Source organism: Electrophorus electricus, chromosome 15 (assembly GCF_041902795.1).
Source record: "Electrophorus electricus isolate QZ-2024a chromosome 15, ASM4190279v1, whole genome shotgun sequence".
Taxonomy (NCBI): Eukaryota; Metazoa; Chordata; class Actinopteri; order Gymnotiformes; family Gymnotidae; genus Electrophorus; species Electrophorus electricus.
In genome coordinates, this window is record NC_137511.1 from 16,233,092 (window position 1) to 16,259,979 (window position 26,888).

The following is a 26,888-nucleotide window of genomic DNA, read 5'->3' on the forward strand; positions in this document are numbered from 1 at the left end:
TGTTTGTGTGTGTGTGTGTGTGTGTGTGTATGTGTGTGGAGCTCATCAGCATCATGGCATTCTCTTTGTCCTTATCTCCTCCTCTCTAACCACACAGTAGTTTATCCATCACTAAGCAACAGCAACACTCGTCATTTTTCTCCTGCAAAAGCTGCCATCAGCCACCATAGTGTCATGAATGGCTATGCGCTTGTGCGTTAGCTTGGCCCTGAGGATGTGCAGCTCTCTCGCCACACCACCACTCTAGCCAGCCGTGACAGCACTGGCCAGATCAACATGTTGTCACGTGCCAAACACACACACACACACACACACACACCACTGCACTACAGTGCATATGATTGATTGGGTTTTCAAATCAGCTCCCCAATAACATATACGATAATCCATAAATATATCAAACTTTATTTAAGACTCTACTTTGTTTTTAAGAGAATGTTGTAGAACTATTTTATCGTGAGACGACAGAACTTCAAAAACATGATATTCCTTATACTGATGACATTCCATATTCCATTATTCCAACTATTTTATTGTGAGATGACATTCCATATTCCATTATTCTTTTATTCTTGCCTTTGTCTGTACTGTGCATAAATCCACACTGAAGATAATGTTGAAGATGATGATGATGAAGATGCATGATTGATGATGATGATGATGATGATGAAGATACATGATTGAGGATGATGAAGATAATGATTAAGCTGCATGATTGTCACAGTGGTAGGGCTCATGGTGCCACAGGTGAGGCACAACAGGTGTTCCTTCTCCAAATGCACAGAGGTACAAGGTAGACACAGGGTGACACACAGCATATATGTTACACCACATCGATTACACTTATATATGTTACACCACATCCATTACACTCTCATATGTTACACCACATCCATTACATTTACATCATTTGGCAGATGCTCTTATCCAGAGTGACTTACAAAGTGACTTTGTAATTTACAAAGCCATTCTGTATTCTATGAGTAAATTACAAAGTCAGACTTATAGAGTGACTTTGTAATTTACTCATAGAATACATCCTAGCCAGTATAGTAGGTTAGAGTCCAAGATACCAATGAACTAGATTGCTGCAAGTTGTAGAGGTCTAACGGCTCTTAGAAGAAGACCAGCAAGTAGCAAGTTGCAGTAGTCTACCTTTCAGATTATAAGAAACTGTTTTTAGTGGGTTTGAGCTTCAAGTGGTGGGCTGTCATCCATTATGCAATGTCAGTCAAGTATGCTGAGATACGTTTGGAAACCTGCATGTCGGAGGGTGGGAAAGAAAGAAATAATTGGGTGTCATTAGCATAGCAGTGGTAGGCGAAGCCATGAGAAGATATTACATCACTAAGAGAATGAATATACAAAGAGAAGAGAAGAGGGGCCAATACTGAGCCCTGGGGGATATCGGTGGAGAGTATACATAGATTGTATGTGGATCCATTTTACCTGATAGGACTGTCCCTCCAGATAGGAGTGAAACCATTTCCATGCAGAGTCAGTCACAGCAAGGCTGGAGAGAACAGAGAGAAGAATGTTGTGGTTTACTGTGTCAAAGGCTGCTGAAAGGTCCAGAAGGTGCACATTTCTCTGTTACTGCTATGAGGGGTGTTTCTGTTGAATGTGCTGGTTTGTAGCCAGACTAATAGGGATCATAGAGCTGGTTCTGGGTGAGGAAAAGATAAGCGATTGTAAAGTGCTCATTCAAGGGCTTTTGAGAGAAGTGATACCAGTCTGTAATTGGTTATTTTGGAGCCGTCAAGTGTGGCCTTCTTAAGGATTAGTACCACCCTGGAGGTTTTGAACATAGTTTGTACATTTCCAGAGGATAAGGAGTTGTTGATGATGACAGAGATTAAAAGAAGCAGATCTCTTGAGATCATCTAGAACAGAGTGGAAGGAATGGGATCCAGCGGACATGTAGTCGGATTGCTGGAGTCAGGAGTTAAAAAAAAGAAGCCAGAGAGTTGGATGTAGGGGAATGAACACTGGTTGGAAGAGTGGGCACAGAGGAAAAGGACTGGTGGATTCCTGCAACCTTCTCCTCAAAGACGATGATGAAATCCGCAGGAGTAAGAGATAAGGAGGTGGGGGCGAGTTAAGGAGAGAAGAAGAAATACTGAAGAGTTTGCATGGATCAGATGCTAATGATTAAAAAAAAAATCCTCTATAGTGGGATGACTTTGCAGATGTTACTTCCAGTGGCAACTTGGAAAGGAGAGATTGGTATGAGCAGATGTCTAAATCTAGGTTTTCCTCCACTGACTCTCTGTAGTCATTAGTTTTCTCCTATTGCAGCTGAGTGTTTCTGTTAGCCAGTGGGCAGGTGGGGAAGATCTTGCAGGTCTAGAAAAGAGAGGGCACAGAGGATTCACTGATGAGGAGAGTGAAGAAAGGAAAGTATTAGTAACTGTATCCAGGCAGAGAGAAGAAAGAGAGTCAGGGTGAGGAAGGGTGGACAAAGTAATAGAAGTAAGAGAAGAGGGAGTGATGGAGCACAGATTGCGACAGAAGGAGGAAGAACATGTTGGGGAGGACTGGATGGAAAGAGAAAGGAGGAAGAGAGAGGATATAAAGTGATGGTCTGAGAGGTGGAGGGGGGTGACTGGGATGTTTGATGTGGTGGTCCAGGTGGCTCTGTGAGTCAGAGGAGACTGGTTGAAGGTGAGGTCAAATGACATCAACAGCGGAAGGATGCAGGAAGAATGGAGCTTGTCTGAAGGAAGGTTGAAGTCATCAAGGAGAATTTCCTTCAACGGGGAAATGAATCAGGAGGATGTCAAACTCGTCAATTAAGTTATCTAGGGAACCTGTAGGGTAGTAGATGACAATGATGTGAAGTTTGGTAGGGAAAGACACTGTAATAGCGTGAAATTCAAAAGAAGAGATGGAAAGAGCAGAGAAGGAAAATGGAGTGAAATGCCACTTTCGAGATAATAGAAAACTTGTTCGACCACCCCTGCCGAGACGCCTCAGAGAATGTGTGAAAGAAAAGGCAGAGAACAGGGCAGCCGAAGTCAATGAGATCTCAGGGGTGATCCAGGTCTCTGTTAGAGCCAGGAAATGTAGCCAGTGGAGGGATGGTTGGGCTGAGATGAAGTCAGCCTTCTGGACAACAAATTGTCAATTCCAGAGCCCTCCTGCTACCACGATCCGTGATTGTGTCTAAAGTTGGGAGTAAATGAGGTTGCTGCGATTGCAGCATCTGTGTTGATGATAGTGTCTAGGAGACAGATTTCATATTGGAAAAATGATAGGTTTGTGGATGTATATGATGAAAGTTTGTGAAAGTGTGAGAAAAATAGATACTTAGATGTTTGAGAGGTCTTCTACACGTGTTGATCACCACTACAGACGTATACCAAGAGAAAAAAATCAAAGCACAATAAAATCTAGAGTCATTCTAATTTAACATTTCAGTAAGTGCTGTGTCCGCCCCCCAATTCACATTTCGCAGGGCCAATGCGAAAATACACCCGCAGTGAGTAATTACAGCTAACAGCACACAAGCAACTAAGTTCAGACAAGAAGCCTTGAATTTATTAGAATCTAAGGCAAAAGTAAGTAAACTCAGAGCTTACCTGAACCAACCAGACAATAAGCCAAGAAAAACAAAACAAAACAAAGCACATTACACTCTTATATCCATTACACTCTCATATCCATTACACTCTCATATATGTTACACCACATCGATTATACTCTCATATTTGTTATACCACATCCATTACACTCTTGTATGTTACACCACACTGATTACAGTATTGTATATGTTACAACACAGCCATTACACTCTCATATGTTACACCACATCATGTTACACCACACTGATTACACTTTCATACGTTACACCACATCCATTACACTCTCATATATGTTACACCACATCCATTACTCTCTCTTACTAGCCACTAATTCAACACACTGGGTGATGAAGAAACTGCACACACAAGTTGTAGTAAATGGCAGATTAGATAAAATTAACAGAAGTCAGTTACAGACACAAGGCGGTGCGACATCACCGACAATGTCCTCTTGGCTAAGAAGAATGCATTTCCCACAATGATAGAAAAATAATTACTATGTGACCTCCCTATTGACTTTTGAACATTTTGGCTATCATTACCCAAACACACATAAACACATTAAAAGTTCAGGGAGAAAGAAGCTGGACAACTTTATAGCCATTTTTCATGTCTTTCATTGTATGCATTTGTCTTTTGGTCTAAAGTAATATTATGATGGAGGACATGCTTTGAAATATTCAGTTTCCTCACAGAAAAGATCTTTAGAACACTGGGTGTTTTAAAGGTATCTCATCTCATCTCTTTCTCTCCCTCTCACAGCCTGTCTGCAATAACATGACTTCATAGCTCAGACAGTGGTAGTCTCACCTAGCGAAGTCAGAACTTTTAGTGAGTTAGAACTTTTTGAATAAACACCTCACTGAGAATATCGCTGTCTTTCCCCACTGCTATGCTGAGCCAGGCAGTTGCCATGGAAACATGCAGGTGTTTGCCCAGCTAGGTAGAGAAAGACTGTTTTGGGGAAAAACAGTTGGGAAATTCTGCTAATTTGAATTGCAGTAACATGATACTCTCCTTTCTAATTTCACTTGGGGTGGGAGAATGGGGGACTGTGTGTGGGGGGACCCTTGTGTGAATGTCCAAAAGCTGTTCTGGGTAAAAGCCCATAGGATTTACGGCCTCTCATGGAGATCAAACGCAAACTTAGGAACGAACAACAAACAGTTGTGTTTGGGAGAAAGAGTGAGAGCAGAATCTTTTAGATATCTCTCCAGATTAATCCCTATGGTGGTAAAGTGTCCTACTGTTAGGCTTAAGAATGCACCGATGATGCTTTCTGGGAATTCAAAAGAGGCGATTTAGCAGGGTCATGGGGTGAATCTGAGTCTACACGCTCAAAAGCGCACACACACACACACACACACACACACACACACACACACACACACACACACACGTGTACGCATACACACACACACACACACACACACACGTGTATGCATACACACACACACACGCCTATGCATGCACATATGTGCAAGGCTGTCTTCTGTAGCTGCATGTGACAATCACATCTAATGTATAGAGAGGAGCTGGCGGTCTACTGTGTGTGTTAGCCATGCAAGAAAGAACCACCACTAAAGCGTGCGTGCGTGTGTGTGTGTGTGTGTGTGTGTGTGTGTGTGTGTGTGTGTGTGTGAGGGATAAAATTGCATCTGAGGGGCGTAGGAGCTTGGAGAAGAAACCACACTGTATCATTCACAAGCACCAGTGGACATTAACTACCACAGAGGCACAGACAAGCACTGTATAAATCACACCTATGAAGTTGATGTATGATGGCTTAGTCTGGACTCTTACTAAGTAAAATTATAGTGCATGGCATTCTCTGAAATGCACTCTCCTTAGCATGTGTGTCTACCATTAACTTTTTGAGGTTTGCTTTTGAGTCAGGCCTTCACCTGCTGCAACCAAACATAAGTCATGCTGTACTACAAACCTGATTCAATCTTTTACACTCTCTCTCTCTCTCTCTCTCTCTCTCACACATACACACACACACACACACACACACACACACACACACACACACACACACACACACACACACACACACACACATATTTCCAGTAAAACATTGTGGTTTGCCAATAACTCACATATCCTTAGTTGCTATTCAGCATTTTTTCCTTGCTTTAAAACAGTATCTTCTGGAAAGCTGTAACTTGAACTTTCTACAATAACATTTTTACAAGGGAACTCTCATTGCACTATTATACCTTACAAAGCCATGTACGCCGTTACCCTGGGTTACCTTGTACAGAACTATTCATTTCCAATTGCATTTGGCTATATCAACGAGTTAATGTTTTATTGTTATTTTTACATTATAATTTTGGTTGGTGACAATAACCATAAAGTATTCATGACGACTCATTGCTCAGAATAAAAACACGACTTACACCTTCAAAACATCCGAAGTTGTGTTTTCTTAAGGATCACGAGACCTCGGGCTGCGCATCTGCAGAGCATGAGGAGAAGTAGCCGCGAGCTATACGGGACGTCTAGCTTTGTTTAATGTTCTGGTGGTGGAGAATGGCATGCGCTGAGTGCTTCGTGGGTTTCCTGCTCCATCACCCCCACCCCACAGTCAGGTGTGCGACACAGGTAATGGGCAGACGAGTCGAATCAGGTCTGCCGAAAGCAGAGGAAACACAAAAAATGTGACCACAATATAACGACAGAAACCGGGACTTCCAGAAGTTGGCTAATCAGCAAGTTAATTGCACACATCCAAATGATGGATATCATGACAGGGTGGTTCCTTCACAAGAAAGGATGGGCATAGAGTCATCTTTAAATCTTGTCCAAAGAAAAGTCTGTGCCTCCTATGCAGCTTGTTTGGTGATCATGCAGAATATGGCACAACCCCGGTATAAGACATTAGGACCCTAACAGAACTGCGAGGTACACCAAAAACATCACAGTATCTACAAATGTTTTTAAGACCCCCTCCCCCAAAATTAATCTATATGAACATTGGTGTTGCAGAATGTAGCCCATGTGTAAATTGTAAGCCCCTTCTCCTGTCTAGGTCTCCAAACTTCAGTCCTCCATTACTTGTAGTAGTAAGTGTGAGCTGTGCAAGATGTTTGGTGGGGTGTGTGCTGCTTTTGTAAGCATGTGTAAAAGTGCTCTATGGAGTGTGTGAATTTGTGAGACAAGCTGCTAAGAGATGCAGAACAAATTTCAGAAGATTCTATAAGATCAAATCGTATTTTATCATATTGTGTCGTATCTTGTGCACATGACTGAGTTCCCCTCAGAATGACCAATGAAGTGTCATGTGTAACACACAATATAACTTCATTACCTACATTACATGGACACAAACATACAAAGTGAAGGCATTCTTAGTGTATACCTAATGAGAATATGAGACAAATTGTCTTGCCATTTTTTCCATGTCTCTCATTTACACACACAAATGCACACACATGCATATAGTATTGCAAGATTATAGTCTTGGGTTGTGTAAACCCCATGGACATTTTATGAATTTATTTATGAAATGAAACAGAATAAGTTTACTGGAAGGTTACAAAATATAGACATTGCCACAAGATTACCTATTGAAATTTATGTATTTATGTAGGCTACAATTAGCAACTAATATAAATACAATTTCTATAAGTGCCATGTCTGAGTGAAGTATGCATTTCTTAAGTATTATTTTATCACATTCCCTTTGACAATGGCTGCAGTCATATCATATTAAACACCCAGTCAACTCTGATTACACCAACTGCGTTTCCAATGTGTGGTAAGGACTGACACAGTAGCTTCTCTTTCTAACTGTATCTAATCTTTCATATAAACGATAATCCCAGGGATGCTCAAAAATAGAAAGGACAGAACAAGAAAATAATCTTTTTCTTCTTTCTTTTGTTTCTCTTCTGGTTCCGGGATGGCAGTGAGACCAACACTGTCTCCGTTTTGTCTGCCACTGCGGCGTTTACAGGAACGGGGGCGGACCTGTCGTCTCTCCTTTGCCTCTTTGCAGCCGTTCCAAAGTAAACACGGCTCTCGCCGGGCTCTTTGGTTCCTCTGCAGATGGGTGGTGGGTTCTCGGGAGCTGCATCCACCCGGTGTTGTACTGTATGCTGAACGCTGGATTGCTGTCACCTCCCTGCAAAATGTAACACCTCCCTCATGTGCTCCTCAAAGCTCTCTTTCTTTATTTTGCCTTTTTTGTGTTTATTTTGTTTTACTAATTCCTCTTAGACCAAAGCCACAGGTGCCCTTGCTCATGGGGCTGCGTTTGCTGTCTTGCTTCGGTCCGCCAGGCGTTTGAGGCTTCGCAGTGGAACCAATAGCATTGTTTGCTATGCTAGTGGAACCAATAGCATAGCTTTTGACAACATGGCCGTCCTGCCGTTACCTCCGTTACTTCTCCGTGTCCCAGGCAGGGAGGGTGTGTGATGTTTCGAGCCAATCCCCAGTCCTGCCCCCCCCCCCCCCCCCCCCCCCCATTTAAACTGTTCATCACATTTCATTCCCCAGCACTGATTGTGTTCCATGGTTCTCATTAACAAACAGTGAGGGGGGAGGGGAGGGACACACTTCAAAGCAAATGAGAACCATGTTGTCCCAAAAGGTGAGCGCCGCTCTCGGGTGGAGGGGGGAAAGCTTCGACGCTTGCAGACTGAAGAAGAGGTCAGCCCTGCCAAAAGGTGCAGGGGTGAGGAGCTCGCTGTGAAGACGCCGATTTATTTTGGTCTGGTACTGTTCCCCGGGAGCATCAGGGAAAAGGAGTTCGAGGGGTGAGACAAGGCCAGCAAAGGAAGGACATCACCATCACCATGGCGCTGGACTGCTGACGATGGGGGCAGCGGAGGCTCTTTCCTGGGAAGTGGGTGTCCAGGGCTACTGTCCCACTGTGGATCATTTCCTTTCCAGCCATTGATCCCAGCTCGGAGAGGCTAGACTGTCAGGGGAGAAACTGCAGACTAAGGAGCTCAATTCACTCAGAACTCCACTCAGGCCCACTTCAATATTCATTAGTGAATGTTGGCTGCTGTGAGAGGAAGTAGCAGGAGGAGAAGAGGAAGATTTTGAGCCAGAGTGGCTGTGGGGTATAATACTGTGGGGTATATTACTGTTGGGTATATTATTGTGGAGTATATTACTGCCTTCCACTCGCGCCTTGCTCTGTCCAGACCTGTGTCTGCATCCCATCACCAGCCTACACCATACAAAATATAAACACCGGTACATAAACAGCAATTTAACTCATCCACAGGAAGATGAGAACATTCCTTTGTCATGCTCCCCAACACACACACACCCACCCACCCAACCACACACTTTCTATGATGCTCAGCCTCCAAAGATGTGATGAATGGGGGCGGGGGGGGGGTTGTGTGTGTGACAATGTCAACTAAACAAAAACAGTGTTTTGGGAACATGTCCGTTATGGCTGCTGAGTGTGGGTATTAAGCTAGCGACTGTTCCCACTATGCGCTGGTGATTCCAGCAGTTGGAACGATTGCTATGTTGGATGCTGGGCACAGAAGATTCGGCATGTCAGATGCCATGTGGGAGGGAGTTGCAGTGGTTTGGAGGGGAACTCCAGACAAAGATAGACAGGACTCAGATCAGGGAGGGCTGACTGGTGCTTTAATATTCTCCTTTGTGCTTTCTTCTATCGTGTGAGGGTTTCAAAACAGATGCAGCAGGATTATAACAAACATTAATTATTTTTCCTTTCTTTTTTTTTTCATTTTTCAAATTTCCTGGTCATGTTTGTTCAAATGTAGACAGATTCAAGCACCAGGGGCTGCATGAGAAAATTTCAACAAAATCATGTTTTTGTTTATTTGCACTCATGCATGTGTCTGTGTGTATTAGTCCTACTGGTGTGTAAAATGAACCCTTTGTACATTAAAGAGGACTGAGTGCAGTTTGCCAAATAAAGCTAACAAGACTGACAAGACCCACACCAATGCAACCCCCACTACAACCCCACTACAACCCTGCAACAACCCCCATTACAAATTCACTACATCCCCGCTACAACCCTGCTACAAACACCAGTACATCTACCACCCACAACCCTGCTACTACCCACACTACAACTCCTGCTACAACCCTGCTACACCCCCGCTACAACCCCAATTACAGTGTCGCTACCATGTCAGTGTCACTGTTGTTTGAGACTGAGTGGCCGTCATTTTTCATTTTAAATTATATGGTCAGTAACAGTCCTGTGGTCAGAACGTGACCAGAAATGAGTGATGAGAGACCAGTGATGAGTGATGAATGACCAGTGATGAGTGATGGGTGCTGAGTGACCAGTGGTGAGTGATGAGTGTTGAGTAATGAGTGACCAGTAATGAGGGTGGCAAATATGCACCTGGAAACAGATGGACTACTGTCTAATTGTGTGATTATAAACTACACTAACATGGTAGGTGCACCTGAAGGGGTCAGTGAGTGTATATACCAGGTAGGGATTACCAATAAATCGGGTGGTGAGCATGCCTATAATACACAAAGACACACACACACACACACACACACACACACACACACACACACACACACACACACACACACACACACACACCACAGTCAGAACCAGAACCAGAGGTTTTAGAGGTTTTCGTATTTTGGCCAGCAACGATCATTCCAGAGGCATCATTAGTGCTGAGACAGCCTGGGTAATTTTGCCTCAATCAGCATGCCTCTTTAACACCATCTGATCTGAGGCCAAGCAGAGCACGTTGCCATGGCAACAGCAGCCCCCCAACCCCTACCCCAAGCTCAGCCACGAAGCCACATTCAAATACACTGTGCAGGGATACCACAACTAGCCGCTAGCTAACAGCACAGCTGCTAATGGGCAATACACACCATAAAGGCACATTGAAGTTTATGTCCTGTTAAACAGTCTTATTCTGATGACCTGCCAAATGTCTCCCATAACAGCCCTGCTACTCTTTGAGTAGATGTAAAAACACTTTACTTTCTTTGACAAATTCAGTAGCTTTTCAAAACTTGCATATACATAGGAGCAATCAGTGTTCTGGTAAAAGCATTCACAAGTTGATTATGTTAAATCAAAACAAATAAATAAACAAAAATTAAACCTGATGATGCACATGTTCTGTGCCCCAATAATAATGCGATTACTTCATCAACATGTATGTCCCAATGTTCAACATGATTTTCTAATTACTGCATGGATGCATCAGTCACGACTGACTTCACAATCAAAATTTTTAAAGCATATCTTAAGTCTAGCCCTAAGCATAAGATCAGATCTATTACTGAGTTTGGATTCTGGATTGTATTACATAGTGGGGCTCCACTGTTGTGCACTTAGCATCCCATCTGTATTTACTTATATAAATGTCACAGTTTCAGATAATGAATGGAGCATTTCATGTTATTTAAAGTGTTCTGGGCAGCACTAAAATGTTTGCTCCACTGCTCAAAGTCCTTGAATGAAAGAATGAAATCCTTAAGACTGAAAGCATGACAATCAACCAATCTTACCACAGACTGCTTAGTGCCACTGTTGAGCAGGATATTAGTTACATGGGCCTTCTGCACTAATTGGTTTAATCTGTACTCTTTCCTAAACAGGGTGTAAAGGCTGTCTGACCCTAATCCAGTCCAAAGTGTACTTCTCATTGCACTGAGCTAGAAAAACAGATCAACTAAAAACAAACCGTAATACTCTGGTTTACCAGAACATAAAAAGTACCCTGACAAAGTCGATTATTGTAGAGTTTGAGGGCGGGGTCATTAACTGCAGGAGGTTGCTGTGGAATGTTGACTGCACAGTGAGAGCAGTTTCATCACTCATACACTTTTCATTTCACCATTGAGACACAAGCAGCACCTTGGAAGACACATTTACATATAAACACATGAAGTCACAATTACACACACACACACACACACACGCACACACGCACGCACACACACACACACACACGCACACACACACGCACACATACACACACACACGCACGCACACACACACACACACACGCACACGCACACACACACACACACACACACACACAAAGACATTTATATATTCACATTCAAGGAGAGATATTCACATATACACACACACGACACATTTACATATAGGATATAAACACATGAAGACCCAGCCTAGTACATAAGGGGACAGTCAAAGAAAGGAAAACTGAAACAACCCCAGTGTGTTCACAGTCCAGACCACTTGGTTTATGATTATTAAAGGCAAAAAAAGATGCCGGATCAAGCATAGAGTCTCCCGCACACATGCTTGGGCAGGACTTCTCCATGCAATATGTTATAAATCCTCACTATTTTGCAATATTATGCAAAGCCAGTAGTAAATATATAGTTTCTGTTAACTTGGGTTTTGTGGCATTTAAGTTGCTAAGTACAAAATGGCAGGGGTCACAGTACAAGCACATAATGGACTGGCATTACCTAACAGGCTGAACAGCACTAAAGACTTCCATCTCTATTCTATGGATTATTGTAGGAAGCTCATAGAAGAGAAATTGTTAAATGGTACTGTACAAAGGACAACTCATCATCTTTTGGGTTCTTTGTAAATTATATTGTTAGCACCTTCACAGGCAAATGGAATGCAGAAATAGCGAAAGTAAAAATCACAATTACACTGCATTTCAAAGACACAACCACAACACAGTACTGATCTAAACACCAATGATCTATAAACACAACACAAGCACACCGGTGATCTATACAACCAAGCATACTACTGATCATTAAACACAACACAAGCACATCACAAATCTATAAACACAACACAAGCACACCACTGATCTATAAACACAACACAAGCACACCACTGATCTATAAACACAACACAAGCACACCACTGATCTATAAACACAAGTATACCACTCATCTATAAACACAATATAAGCACACCACAGATCAATAAACACAAGCACACCACTGATCAGTAAACACAAGCACACCAATGATCTATAAACACAACACAAGCTCACCGCTGATCTGTAAACAAAATACAAACACACCACAGATCTATAAACACAAGTACACCACTGATCTATAAACACAACACAAGCACACCAATGATCTACAAACACAACACAAGCACAACACAAATCTATAAACAAACACAAGCACACCACTGATCAATAAACACAACACAAGCACACCACTGATCTATAAACACAACACAAGCACACCACTGATGCACAGACACAACACAAGCACATCACCAATACACAAACACAACACAATGCACACCATTGATACACAAAAAGAATTTGTTACACATGCCATAACACCAAGTTTACTGATCAAATACAAGTGTTAGATAATTTAAGGTAATACAAGTACTATGAATCCACTCAGGCACAATCTAGCCCAGTTTAACCCATGGGTGAACCACACCCAAATTACTGGCAGTTTTATACACTGTCCCTCTATTCCTGGGGTCCATAAGTAATTCAGGCAAATTAATCCAATCGGAAATAAAATTATTACTCCTTTAGTATTTGACTGCAAACTCTTTTCCGTTGTTGACCGCATGACCTCCGTAAACCCGCTGACTTCACCAGAAGTTGACTGTGCTACGGTGACACTGCCACATGCAATGTGCAGCTCCTGTTTGTTCACTTGTTCAGGGGCCATTTTCCTCAGTGGGGTTCGGGTCAGGTGACTTGACTTGGCAAATCCAGAACATTCCACTTTTTGGACCCAAAAAAAAAAAAAAACAACAACACCCCCAAAACCCAAGAACTCTCACATTGGTTTAACAGTGTGTTTGAATTGGCTTGACTTCACTTATTTACTTATTTTCTTAGTATTATAATGCAACGTAGCCTTTTAGAAGGTATACATTTGCCAGTGTTTTCTCTTTAGGGTAGCATTTTACACATTCATTTCTATAACTGATACAGCATTCCTAATATAGGTGATATTTCTTCATGACTGAAAGACATTCACCATTGTGACCTTCTGAGGTATGACAGACTGTCTGCTGCGCTCACCAGTGTGTTCTTGCTTTCTAACAACATTCCCAGTACTGGCTCTTTCAGCGCCATGATGACCTGCTGCTCCTGGAGTTTACCGAGTCCTCATGTTACGAGACAACAGCAAGAGTCCAGATGTCAATGCACATCAGGAAGCAACTTTAGACCTGTGGTTATCTCTCTGAAACATGAACTAGTGATGCACACAGGTTACCAAGAAACAACGAAGCAAACAACTGTCCAATTATTTATGAACCTTGGTATTCTGGGCTTTAACCTCCAGAGTCACTGTTTCATTTCAAACCCAATATGCAGGAACTGAAAGAAAAAAAATTGTCACTGTCAAATTACTTACAGATGGAATTGTATATTTTATAATGCTGATATTTCTGGCTGGGTATCATTGGAGAAAAAAAGGCATCACAAAAAGTGCTCCAATTAGTGGCTGTTTGTTGAAGGGATGTTTTGAAAGGGAGACACCAGTCCAGGGGGGAAGGCAATTGCCATGGATACTAGTGTGTGACCGCAAGACATCTCTCTCACTCGCTCTCTTTCTCCGATCTGTTCCCTCACTCCATCACCACAACAATTAGGCCCAAAAACACAAGGCTTGCTCTCTGATGCCAAACTCTCCAGTTCATTTCCCTGGAGGAAAGCTGAATTACGCAGAGAGCTCTTATGTTGTTTTATGAACTATAAGATTCAGGAGTGGAAAGAAAATGACGTGTGGCTCTCTTTGTTGTTTGTTTTCCTTGCCCCAGTACATAACACTATTGCATCCTCATTTGATTATATAATGATATAATTTCCTCCCAATAAGGGGGCGTTTTTCTGTGGGGTTCTGGGAGAATAAAGTGAAAGAAAGCTCTCTCTCCTGCAGATCTAGTTTTCAAACCTTGAGGTTTTTTCTGTAATTTAAAACCCATCATTAGACAGGATGGGAGTCAATTGTGAGTGCTCTCATTTACATTGTTATAAATGTTGAACGTGAGCGTAAAGAGTAAGATGAGACACCAAGAACAGGTGAAAACTAAAGAACCCTCAAGTTTCAGGTTTCACGTTTCAATACTTTATTGCCATATCAGTCAGGGCTTGACTGGGAGGAATTTGTTGCAGTTACCGTTCAAACACAAACAACAAACAACAAACATCCACACACTTGACACATTATCTCTTAAAAAAAACACCTCTTAAAGACATGTGAAGAAAGTGCTGTTTCGGAACCGAGATGTCCTACATGAAAAGCTCTGTAACCTTTTACCAGAAGGGAGCAGTCTAAAAAGGTACTGTGCATTCCCATCAGCGTTACATGTAGATACGTGATGCTCTGTGGCACATTTTGAGTGTGGCATCAGATGTTCAGAAAGACAATTGTTGGCTCATGCAAGCTGTTAACAAAGAACCTACAGGCTGCAAAATACTAACTGCAATATGAAGGAGAAGAAGGCTAATGCTTCAGACATGTGCTAGAATGCTCTGGAGACCATAAAGATCTTTACCTAAATCAGTTTTCAATCCAATTCAGCTCTTTTTGCAATAGCCATTTTCACAAAGTGGCAGTTTCTGTTCTTCAGTGAGAAAACTGAGGGTGACAGTAGCCATCAAGCTCTCTTGTGAGAGAAGACCAGTCTCAGGAGAGGACTATATCCTCACTTTCGCAGCACCAGTCAATGAAACAAGCCAAGAAACATTTACATGAGAGTTCATCACACAGAAGAAAGATCCAGGAGTTAAAAGGCCAAGGGTACCTCTGACTGGGCTGGACATGTAAATATGTAGATATATGAGAACAGAGGCGAGATGTTATATGTGTGATGCAAATACAGAAGACAGAAGGCTTGTAGTTCATGAGGTGGTTGACAGTGCATGAGGCTGGTCAGGAAATCATAAGGGTTGAAATTCCTTTAGGAGGGATGTGAGAATGTTGGTTAAGCCCTTTGCAACGTTTGGGGTTATGGAAGGTGAGCGTGTCAGGTGAGGTCACGGCAAGCTGGAAGCCACTCCTACAAATGGCTATGAAGTTAACACGCAGGTCACCAGAAGGGATGGGTTTGGTTAGATATGTTTGTAGCACACAGAACCTGACAAGAGGTTATTTATAATGACCACAGTGCAAACAGAGACTCTGGCAGGCCTGGTTCTAACAGTTTAACCAAGAATAGAGTCAAAAAGGTAGCACGGGAATGAGGGCATACAATCCAATCTGCTGGGTGAACACTTGAAAGAGGTAGGAACACAGCACCTACATCTCTCTTATGTCCATGAACACCAAAATGTACATCTCAAGCACAAGTCTAGCTAAACAGGTATAAGTTCAGCATGGACTTAAAAAAATGTGATTGACAGGAAGGTTACTGCACTGCTGGTGGAGGAAACCCACACTACCACGACTCACCCATTACTCACTCCACTCATCCCTTATAGTTTGAAGAAGTTAAATTAGTGATGTAATCTGCACCTTATGACTGAAACAGGCATGCAGATCATAATAGATACAGCAGGGAAAGACCCAAGAGGAGAAGTATTCTGTACCAAGCTTGAATGAACTACAGACAGATTTCACTGATGCCTGATCATTTGAGTCAGGTTTCTCATGCCTTAGCACCACCAAAACACTTACCATTTGCAGATTTAGGGATGAGACTAGAAACCCCTGATCTAAATCTTTAGCCCTTAATGCTTGAAATGAAGGAGCCATACTTTGGTACTGATTTACCACAGTAAGAACAGACTTAACCACTTTGCTTTAGTTGTCATATGAGCCATCATTCCCATGATGCAGTTTAATCCACAGTGAAGAAAGGGAGCAGCTGTGTTGATCTGGTATGCCTGTGTAGGATGGAGTTGGCCTGGGTGTGGAGAGGGCCCAGGGCCTCCAGAGGGAAAAGAAAGAACAGAAAGAAACAGCACATCTGCTCAGTTGATCCAGTAATGATGAATCAGGCCACAACATAACACAGCTACAAGTGCACTTGAACGTCCCACCAAAGTTCCACACACTGGATATAGTATTAGGCTGAGATAGTGTAGAGGTGGGCACCTTATTTAGGGTTTGGGCCACTAGGCTTTGATATTCCCCATTAAGTTCGATCCTTGGTGGTCTTGAGGTCACCTTAAGGATGGGCTAGTCAGGGTAGCAATCCTGGCAACTCTACTTTCTGAATTTTAATCCTGGTAAAGCTGGAGCAGGAATTATGGAGACTGAACACTGACCGGCTCCTTTTTACACCTCAGGAAATGTGGTAAGGACAGAAAGAAGAGAAATCCCTGGCTGCTTGTAGATTCCTAATCTTCGGAGAACGTAAAACTGAAATAGCCATCAGGAAGAAGACAAACTTGGTTTTCCAACAGTCCTGCAGGTGGTCTATATAAACATGTTCAGACTGTGGAAACTGGGATTTCAAGGACCTGAGGCAGAACGCTTAAACTGGTGTTCCACATGCCCAAATTCATCCTAATGCAATGGCAGAAGAATTTCAGGACGAGCTTGGTAGTGTCTGTGCACAGAAAATGAAAATTAAATATTGCATTTCATACCGTAACCAATTGATGTATACAGAACATGAAAGGTTCACCAAATGAAAAACAATGCTTTTCATGCAATGTTATTGTGTATGTGAAAACAGAGATAATATCTACAACAAACCAGAGAAAAGTCCCTGGAGCTGGTGGTGAAGAGCAATAGATAGATAATGTATATTGTATATCTGATATTTTACATGAATCTAATCTGGTTTTGGAACACGTGTTCTAAGGATATACAATTGAATGCACTTGGAACCTCTACACAGTATATCACTCCTACTAACAGTGAACTTTGTTCCACATGATTTTGAGAGATGAGGGCTGGGATGGACAGTGGGTACACATCACAGGTCCATAGTGTTTAGGTTCTGGCTGTTCCACGGACTGGTGAGAAAGTGTGTTGGCCTGGCCCTAGAGAGCAGCGCAGTCGCTGTGAGCCTGTGATGTGCTGTGGAGAATGTGAGGTGTTGGAGGGCAGTCGAGGAGCGAGTCTCTCTAAAGCATAGGTGTGGGTGGGTGTGTTCATGCTCAGGTTTTGCAGTAGTTTTTACTTTGAACTGATAAGTATCTCATCTGCAGTTAACAGCAGTGCTGGGTGTATTTTTACACAGCCTGGCTCTCTGAAATGCTTCAACGTTTTTGGATGTAATGGAGAATGTTAAGGAGGGTTGAATTTCACTGCTAGTAAGTCCAAATATGAGGACTAACGAAATCTTGTAGCAGATAAGGGGCACAAACCTGACTGACATATCTTATGTGTATGCACACCTGAATGACCAGACATTGGTCCTACAAACTTACTATTACTGTTATTAACTTACTATCTTATTAATCTGTCTCTTGAGAAATAACTGACAACATGCACCACTGCAAAAATGAACCAGTGCAAAAAATTTTAGACAATCTGTTTCACAGGCATGTTTCAGAGAATCATGTTCTATGTGTCTGGTTTATCTAGAGTCTGTAGACCATCTATTGTCATGCCCTACTGAGGTTAAAGTTTTCTAGTCCTTCAATCATTGGTTAGTTCCAGAGCACAGGGCCACCGTTGGCTGACTGTCCACTTTCAGACCAATAGAACTGAGCTGTGTCAACCTGTAGCACCTCTGCACCCTCATCCAAGCCACTACCATGCGAATGCCAATATGTGGAGAATGTTCCGACACACACATCATGGATTGGCAGTACTGCCATGGTGGGAAGTGATGAATGGGATAAATGCTGACTGACCAGTTGTCCAGGCTGTAACTCTATGCAGAGACTGCACCTGTAAAACAGATGTAACTAATATGGTGGCTTAGTGAAAGAAGGTGTAAGATAGGCATTAAGATAATCAAGTGACTGGTGAGTATATAACCAGAGTCTACAAAAACAACCAACTAGTTGTCCTAACCTAGCTTAGTGAGAACTCATGGTGAAAGTCCAGTGAGACACTCATGTTTAAACATAGAGCACTTCTGCCATCTCCTGGGAAGCAAGGGACATTGCTGTTACATGAACATACAGTCTGAAAGTCTGAAGCCATTTACCACAAATCATGGCTAGTTTTAGTATACACAACATGTGTTTTGTACCAAGGTACACTTTGCACTGTATGAAGGTACATTTTTCCTGTAATCATTTTAGACTATTAGGAGTTGAGTGGTTTCTTTAACTCAGCAGTAGGAACCCGCCATATTTTTGCCAGCCATTCAGATTCACAGATTTTCTTATGTCACTTGAGAGACTTTATATATGCATATCACTTGCATATATACACTATGTGATAGGTCCATGGTTGAAATCTGTATATGATGCAAGCTGTGGGTTGTGCCTAACCACACCCCTTACAGTGGTAAACGTCCTGTGATGCACAGCAAGGGAGGGCTGATGGCTTTAATTTATGAGTGACATCACAGAAGAATGGTACACAGAAAACATTGCTGAAAGTTCAATCTCATTCAAATGTAAGTTTGAGGAATGGTTTGAGGAAAAAATAAAGAACTGAATATTAAAATTTTGTGGTTAAGGTGGTTAAGGTACTTGACTTGTAAGTGGAAGGTTGTCAGTTCAAGCCCCACTTGTGCCAAGTTGCCACTGTTGGAATCCTGAGCAAGACCCTTAACCCTCAATTGACTGAGTACAAGCCTCAAGTTGTACTCAGTCATAATTGTAAGTCACTTTGGATAAAAGCATCAGCTAAATGCTGTAAATATAATTTATGTTAATATAGAATGAGACATGTTTACATAAAAACACAAACTATACTATTTTAATAATTTGGTAATTGCTGAACTAAAATATCAGATATAGTATATGTCCAGTGCTAAATTGAACTAACCAACACATATGGAATTTTGCTTTAAATGCAATATTCAGAAAATGTTTTCACTTTGTAATTATAATTAGTCACTTCTTTTTTTCACACTGAGACATGTATCACTATACCATGAATGATCAGAAAATAAACGCTTATAAGAACAACAAAACTCTCTGGTCTGCCAGTTCTTCAAGCTGTTTAGTGATGTTTAGTGGAAACCAATCCAGTTTCAAGCCAGTATGAGGTAGTGAGATAGTGAGGAAACAATGCAGTATTTAAATGAATCTTCACTGCCACATGTACACTGGCTTGAAAACCTGATTGTATGCTATTAAACCTCCCTAAACATATAACAGTTTATCATTTATCAGATGTATAGCAAACAAAAAAGTGTAATTTATGTAATGTGAATTACTATACATAATTCTATATTCCAGAATAAAAATATATGTTCATATCACACAAATTTGACATGAACATATACATCATCAGATAAATTTGCAATTTGTCAAAAGCGGTTTTTTTTTTGGTCAAAAATAGTTTTTAATGTTAGCTCATTTCCATAACACATGCTGTAGTACTGCACAAAGTGTAAGCGCCAGACTCCAGCAGAAAGTCCAGAAGGGGGAGACAAAGCATAAAACATAAAGGTATTCATCACCAAATTTGACTGCAAGGTGATATCCCACAAAGATTTAGGGAACTCCAGAGAAAATCCAGTGTACTCATATTTCCCCAACTCACTGATGCCAACAGAAGCTTGCATCAGGATCTCCAAACTAACTAACTAAAATATAAAAGATTAACATTCCCATTTAACGCTCGCGTTTATTTAAGGTTCCACAATGTATTTTTTATTACATTTAATTATTTTAAATACACAAAAATCGAATTTCGCAAACCCCTGACAGCTAAGTCCGGAGGCAGGAGGTTATTTGGTTATTAAACATGTACGTTCACCACTCTGTCCACTCTGTCCAACAAAGTTATTCTGAGTTATTCTGAGACACATTTTGGAGGGTGGAAGAACACAACGGAACAGTTTCCGTTGCGACAGTTTACGTGCGACTGTCTTCCACTAGAAGATGTTTACGATGTTGTTACTTTCAATTACAGGAAAGCAGTTTTTTTTACAGGTAATAGCAGGCCTATTATAAGGTTTTTGCCATATGAAAATAAGTCCAAGGTAGATGAATTCTGTTCGAGTTTAAAAATTATTTGATCTTAACTTACACTCTAGTCAAAGGTTTACACAATGCGTGTTATATTCTCCATTATCTACAGTTCATAAATAATAAATGGCACACAGTTCAACATTTCCATTGATAACAATCGCAGAGCTGGTTCTCCTAAATAATAGATAAGTGGAAAGTTATCTAAAAAATTATTAAATGCACTGCAATCTAGGTGAATGCAGCCGCTCATCAAACGCACACTCAAATCACAGCAGGGTTTTTCGTCGATCTGTCTGATTCAGTGTTTTACGTGCATAACTACAAACCACAGGTGTTCATAAGACCCTCCGCAGAGTGCGTTATTAGTGTGTACTGAAATAGTCTGATGATCACAGCTAATAGTAGCATTCGCAATTATGGCTACTGTCATCATCACAACTGATCCTACCTGAAGAATCACCTCAAGTGGGACAGGTGCTTGTGGGCACACCTGTTCCACAGAGCGGGATCGGTATACTATGCTCCAGTGAGCTGACCCAGGTACAGTTAAAATACGAGAGAGAGAGAGACAGAGAGAGAGAGAGAGAGAGAGAGAGAGAGAGAGAGAGAGAGAGAAGAAGAAGAAGAAGAAAAAAGGCTAACCACAAGGTGGCAGCAAGTACCCTCAAACAACTATCGTTTATCGTGAAATTCAGTCTGGAATTCGAAAATGCTTCCTATAAACCCATCAATATCCACTTCAGGAGGATATTTCAGCTCATTTTCCCTATAATAAATCTTAAACTATAATAAATCCTCATATATATTAGTACAATAACGATTTTATAAACATCTATTTTCCCCACTCACTAGTATGTTGGTGAGGATCAAAGCTTTAAAATATTTGCTATATCTAGAATCAAACGATTGGCACAGTGCCCTGCTATCACTCACTACGATCACAGCACAACAGATTCAAACCTACTCAGAAACAGCCAGTGCTGAGCCAGTACAGCCATCTGCCTTTAGCGCTTTGGCAGAAGTGATGTGCTCAGAACAGAAGTGATGTGCTCAGAGTGGCCTGATGGAATGCAAGGGTGAGGGCCAGTGTCCCAATGGTATCTCCGTTCTGATGGAGAAACTGCAAAGACCTTGATGCTTGCCTACAAAGCCAGAAATAGACCCATGTTATACATGAGGTCAATGGTCAAAGCTCGATCTGTACCTCAAGCACTTCCAACCTCAAGTATGGCTTGGCTTGAAATACCATGATTCAGGTCTCATGGAAGACAAGCATCGAGACTATTCTCTGTCCTGGCTCCCAGATGGTGGAATGAACTTTCACTTGCTGTTCGGACAGCAGAGTCCCTTGCAGTCTTCAAATGCAGACTGAAGACCCATCTATTCACAGAATATTTAAATGAGCAGTGACCCTGTTTCCATATTGACTAACTAAATTAGTATTTATTGTAGAGTATTGTTTATTACACTGATGTTGTCTAACAAACTCTAGTACTTATTATTTATTACACATCATTGTTTAAGATAGAACTTATGTATTTTGTACTTCTAAGCATCAGCAGTGATCCCTGTATTTCTACAGAATTATAGATCATTGGTATATTGGACTCTAACCTGCTGTACTAGCTAGGATGTATTCTTTGAGTAAATGACAAAGCACTTTTGTAAGTTGCTCAGTATAAGAGCATCTGCTAAATGCCATAAATGTAAATGTAAAGATGCTTAGAATCTCCAATCTATGCCCCTTTTCAATGTGCTCTATCTGAATGGACTGAAATGAGGACTGAAGAGAGTTTGTATGATTCTGAGTAAAGAAACTGTGAAATGAACCCCAACATTTTGTTCTGCTGAGTGTTTTCACAAATCTCAGGTTTCACAGCTAGACACATCACTGGCCCTTCCACAGTGCCTAATCAGTATAGGCTGAAATACCGATTACAGATAATAGTAGCAGCTTTGGACTTTTAATTTGGCCATATTGGTACGGTCCTACCTCATGATTTACTTTATTATTTTATGATTAAGATATCTTCCTATTTCAAGAAAACAAAATGTTCATTTCTATCATAAGCATTTTGTTGAAAGGACTAATTCAAAATAACATACAACTGGAAAATGACAGACTACTCTGTCCTTTTCTCATACATGCTGAGGTGCACATCATGCCTTTGTCTCTGAGTAGCATCAGAATGCATTGCACAGTTGTATAGTGTGTTTAGCATTATGGCAACATGAATGCATTTGAGTAAAAAGACATTCCTCAAAGACACTCAAAGACACTACTGGCTTCGCTAATAGACTACTCAGCTCATTCTGCCAGCATGAAGAGCGCTGCCAAAGTTTGACCTTCTGGATAGGGGGCAAAAATTGGATTAAGTGGTTACAAAGATTTAAGGATGGCATCTATACAGATAAAAACACACTTGTATCATGGGTGACTAGGCAGAAAAAAATAAAATTTTGCTAATTGTTTTACGACTGACTAATGAGAAAGTCAAGAAGTAGAACACAATGAAAGAGCCACATACACAATACAACCCATCATGCCTGCTTAGATCAAAAGGTGCAGGCTCTTTACTAGTACCAAGAATAAGAAAATCTAATGCAGGGGGCAGAGTCTTTTCCTATAAAGCTCACACACTATGGAATAACTTTCCTGCAACTGTTCCGAGACTCAGACACAGTCTCAATATTTAAGGCTAGGCTGAAAACCTATCTCTACAGTCCATGGGCACTGAGAATTATGGTAAACTAGGATGTTATGATGCTGTCACTTCACTTTTTTTTTGTCCCTCAAGTTTGTTGACTTAGAGCAGTGAAGTGCTGATGTTCCAGGGTGCCATGCCTGTGTTTCCTTCTGGCTCTTTCCTTTGAGCTGTGCTGCCATAGCTAGATCTGCCAAAGTCCATCTTTGCACATTAGAGTTCCTTGTACCTGGACATGCCTAATAATCTATTATCTTTCTGCTGAGGTACACCTACCCAGGATGTCATGATGTTAATGAGCCTCAACCTATCTAAGCTGCCATGGCTCCTCCCACTACCCATAATATCCCCTGCTGTAGCCCAACACACCTCCACCCCCGCCAACTACTTCTCTGTTGCCCTTGATGGACATTCTCTTGCAGGATTTACTTCTATTTCTCATAAAATTGTTACTATTGTGACAACCGCTCTTGGCCAGACGAGGATGGGCACCCCCTTTGTCTTGGTTCCTCTCAAGGTTTCTTCCTCATGCTCTAGGGAGTTTTTCCTTGCCACTGTCACCCTTGGCTTGCTCACTGAAGGCTTGGACTTGGACAGTTGTAAAGGTGCTTTGTGACAACATCTGTTGTAAAAAGTGCTATATAAATACATTTGATTTGACATTTTGTAGCTCATAGAAAACAAATCCACCAAAATTCAAAATCCAGTGGCATGTATAGTATACAATGCTGCACAGGACATCAACGGGTATGGCTGACCTGGCATCAACTCACGGCATTCACTGCCCCATTCAGGACGCTGTGTTTTAAAAGTTTAGAACTTCTTCAGCTACCAAGCACACCCAGGAGAGGATGTCCTGGATCCTGAACATGTTGGGCTACACGGATTACACAGATTATTATGGATTGTGTGTATGTAGTGTAGTGTTCTCCTCAGGAGAAGACAGGGACAAAAGCTTGGATGTGACATTAAAAGACAAATCTGACATCCTTCCTAAAACAGACCGACAGGCATTGGATTGGTATGTGGATCCTGACAAGTTGAATCAAATGCCACCGTAAGGCTGTTCCCGCAGGGCAAAGAATGACAATTGTGAATCAGACCCTGGCCATAGATGGGGCTTGCTTGTGCTTCTCAGACCCCATAGCGCAGCTTCCTGTCTGAACTGATGAACCACAGGTCGAGAAAAATCTTGACAACCCGCCACCCGATTCACAACTTGCACATACACAGCATGTGGCATCCCAGGCTGCAGCCCATCCCTTTCAGGGGTCATGTCGATGAACAGTCAGAGGAGGAGCCCCAAGCATAGCATGCCTACCTGCTACAGAAAAATGGGGGCTGGAATTCCAGCAACAGCAGGCCATGCGTGAGGTTGAATGGGAAACAGCAAAGTACAGAGAACAGAGCCAATTCCACACAAATTAATGCATATATAAACTTATTTTGGGGGGCAGTGACCGTAGAAGATGGACTGTTTCTGAAAGGAAGAGGGTTAGTATTTTTTACGTCACTCCCAAACCACATTCTACCAAACTTGTAGGAGTGTTGTAGTGAAAAGGTGGAAGGACACAAACCCTGCAGTATAGTGATGATGCTGTGAGCTTGAAGTTCCAAAGTGACATCCAGTACTTTGACAGTCACACAAGCGACATCAACACCAAAGAGGCGCTGAAGCCAACGCAGACCAACGTCAATCGTGACTTTTTGTTTTTCTCTGTGGTAAGACAATGTATGTTTTCTACTGGCAGATCACTTGCATTTTCAGTGGAAGAGAAAAAGACAAATGTGGTTAAAGTTATTTTATCTACTGAAAGTTTGTAATGCAAGAAAAGTAGGACAAATCGAGAATATAAGGCAAATAACATTTGGGTATCAATTATTTTGCTGAGAAAAAAAAAATCTCCTTAGCAATATAAAGAAAAGGAAATGTAACTGAGAAAGGAAAATAGTGCATAATTGTCCGGCATCGCCACCTACAGGGGGAACTAAGGACACGTTCATAGTTCTTTTTATGAGTTCAATTGCAAGTCAAGGCTCTCATCTGTTGGATACGTTTTTCAACTTTTATTCGTATCTATCCATCTCCACTCACATGCACGTGTGCGTGTTTAGAGCATTTTTGTTTTTGTTTTTGTTAAACCGAGCGTGATTTCAAGTTAACTTGCTCCATATTTCGCAAAATGACCAGGACAATTATTAGGCTTTACGGTTAGGCTTCAGCTAGTACACAATAAAGTTGCAATGGCCCTATTTATTCCATACGACAGGGGGCCAGCCTAACGGCCTTGAGATTGCCAAGAATAATCAACCACGACGGGAACGATATAGAGAACTGGACGTCCGTAATGTCAGTAAGAACTTTGCATTCAGTCTCAGTATATACGCTTATACTGATCCCCAGAACTAGGTAAAAGATTGTTGGTGCTATCCGTTTCGGCGCATGGACTAGGGAAAATTCTGTTTTTGTCGAGTGTGACGAAAAGCTGGTACGCCCGAGATCTCAGTAAGAATGTCGTCTGAGTTAAGAGTTTTGAGCACGAAGCCTAACAATTCTCGCTTCTGTCAATCACTCTGAACAGCTGAAGATTAAATGTTACCCTTCACTGAACTTCATGTGTAGACAACTCACTCAAGACAGCTAGGCTGTTTGTGCTAACAAACTGCACCAGCTCTGTGTCCTAGTATACATGACTTCAGTTATGAAATGTTAGAGAGCAAATTACCATCTCCCGCAGTCTGACCGGACCACATATCCAATGTTGGAGTTACACAGGCCAATCCAAATGAATACAGAAAATCCACAGTTTTGAATGAAAAGTGAATAACTAATCCATTATCTCGGGAGCTGTACTTGTCGTGACATGCCTAACTGCGAGAGGACTGTAACAGAGCTCTTCAGTGGCCGTAACAGTTTCCGAAACTTGCCCAAGGAACCAAAGCACGCCTAAAGCCGCCTAAGCCACTAGCAGTTCGCCCAAGATCCGATGCCTGACGGGATGTGTAGTAGAACAGAAGAAATAAGTGAGTGGGAGGAGCTATAAATTATAAAATTAATTGAAAATAATAATAATAATAATAAAGAAAAACCCAGATAAATATCTTAATTACTTAATAATTATTAGATATTTTATATTAAAATTATTCCTCAAAAGGCGAATGAAGGTACGGAGATGAAGTAATTACCTACAATTAATTTGAACGCACACTGTTAATCTTTTATAACTCAACATATTACTGTTTATTAACATGTTACAAACAGTTCAAATTTGCTTCAAGTGGACCATCCACATTTAAAATGCAACAAAGCTGTGCAAGTGATTTAAAACGCTGAGACTGGGGACACGCACGCACACACGCACAGAGTGCCTGATTTGAGAACTTGTCTAAACAGTGTTGTTGCATTACAGAGGCAGGCATTGTTTGCAGTCATTTACCCCCCCAGACATACACCCACCCACCCAAGCCTGTTGAACTGAAACACATTCCTTTAGACATATAACAACTTCCACCCACAAGCTGCACCACTTTGGGATGAGAATGAGGAAAAGCCTGTAACCTGAAAAGATCGCCATAACAATGAAGTAGTGTCAGATGGAGAAAAAAAGATGTGTTCC

The 26,888-nt window shown here is 41.6% G+C and overlaps 1 long non-coding RNA gene across 1 annotated transcript; it reads right to left on the bottom strand.

Annotated features, from left to right (window-relative positions):
- Positions 1-550: 550 nt before the first annotated feature.
- Positions 551-26,241, bottom strand: LOC118242389 (uncharacterized). Its single transcript, XR_004776811.2, has 3 exons — positions 25,998-26,241; positions 1,450-1,513; positions 551-1,259 (listed from the first exon to the last, which is right to left on the bottom strand). It is a non-coding gene; the product is annotated as an uncharacterized LOC118242389 (long non-coding RNA).
- Positions 26,242-26,888: the final 647 nt, after the last annotated feature.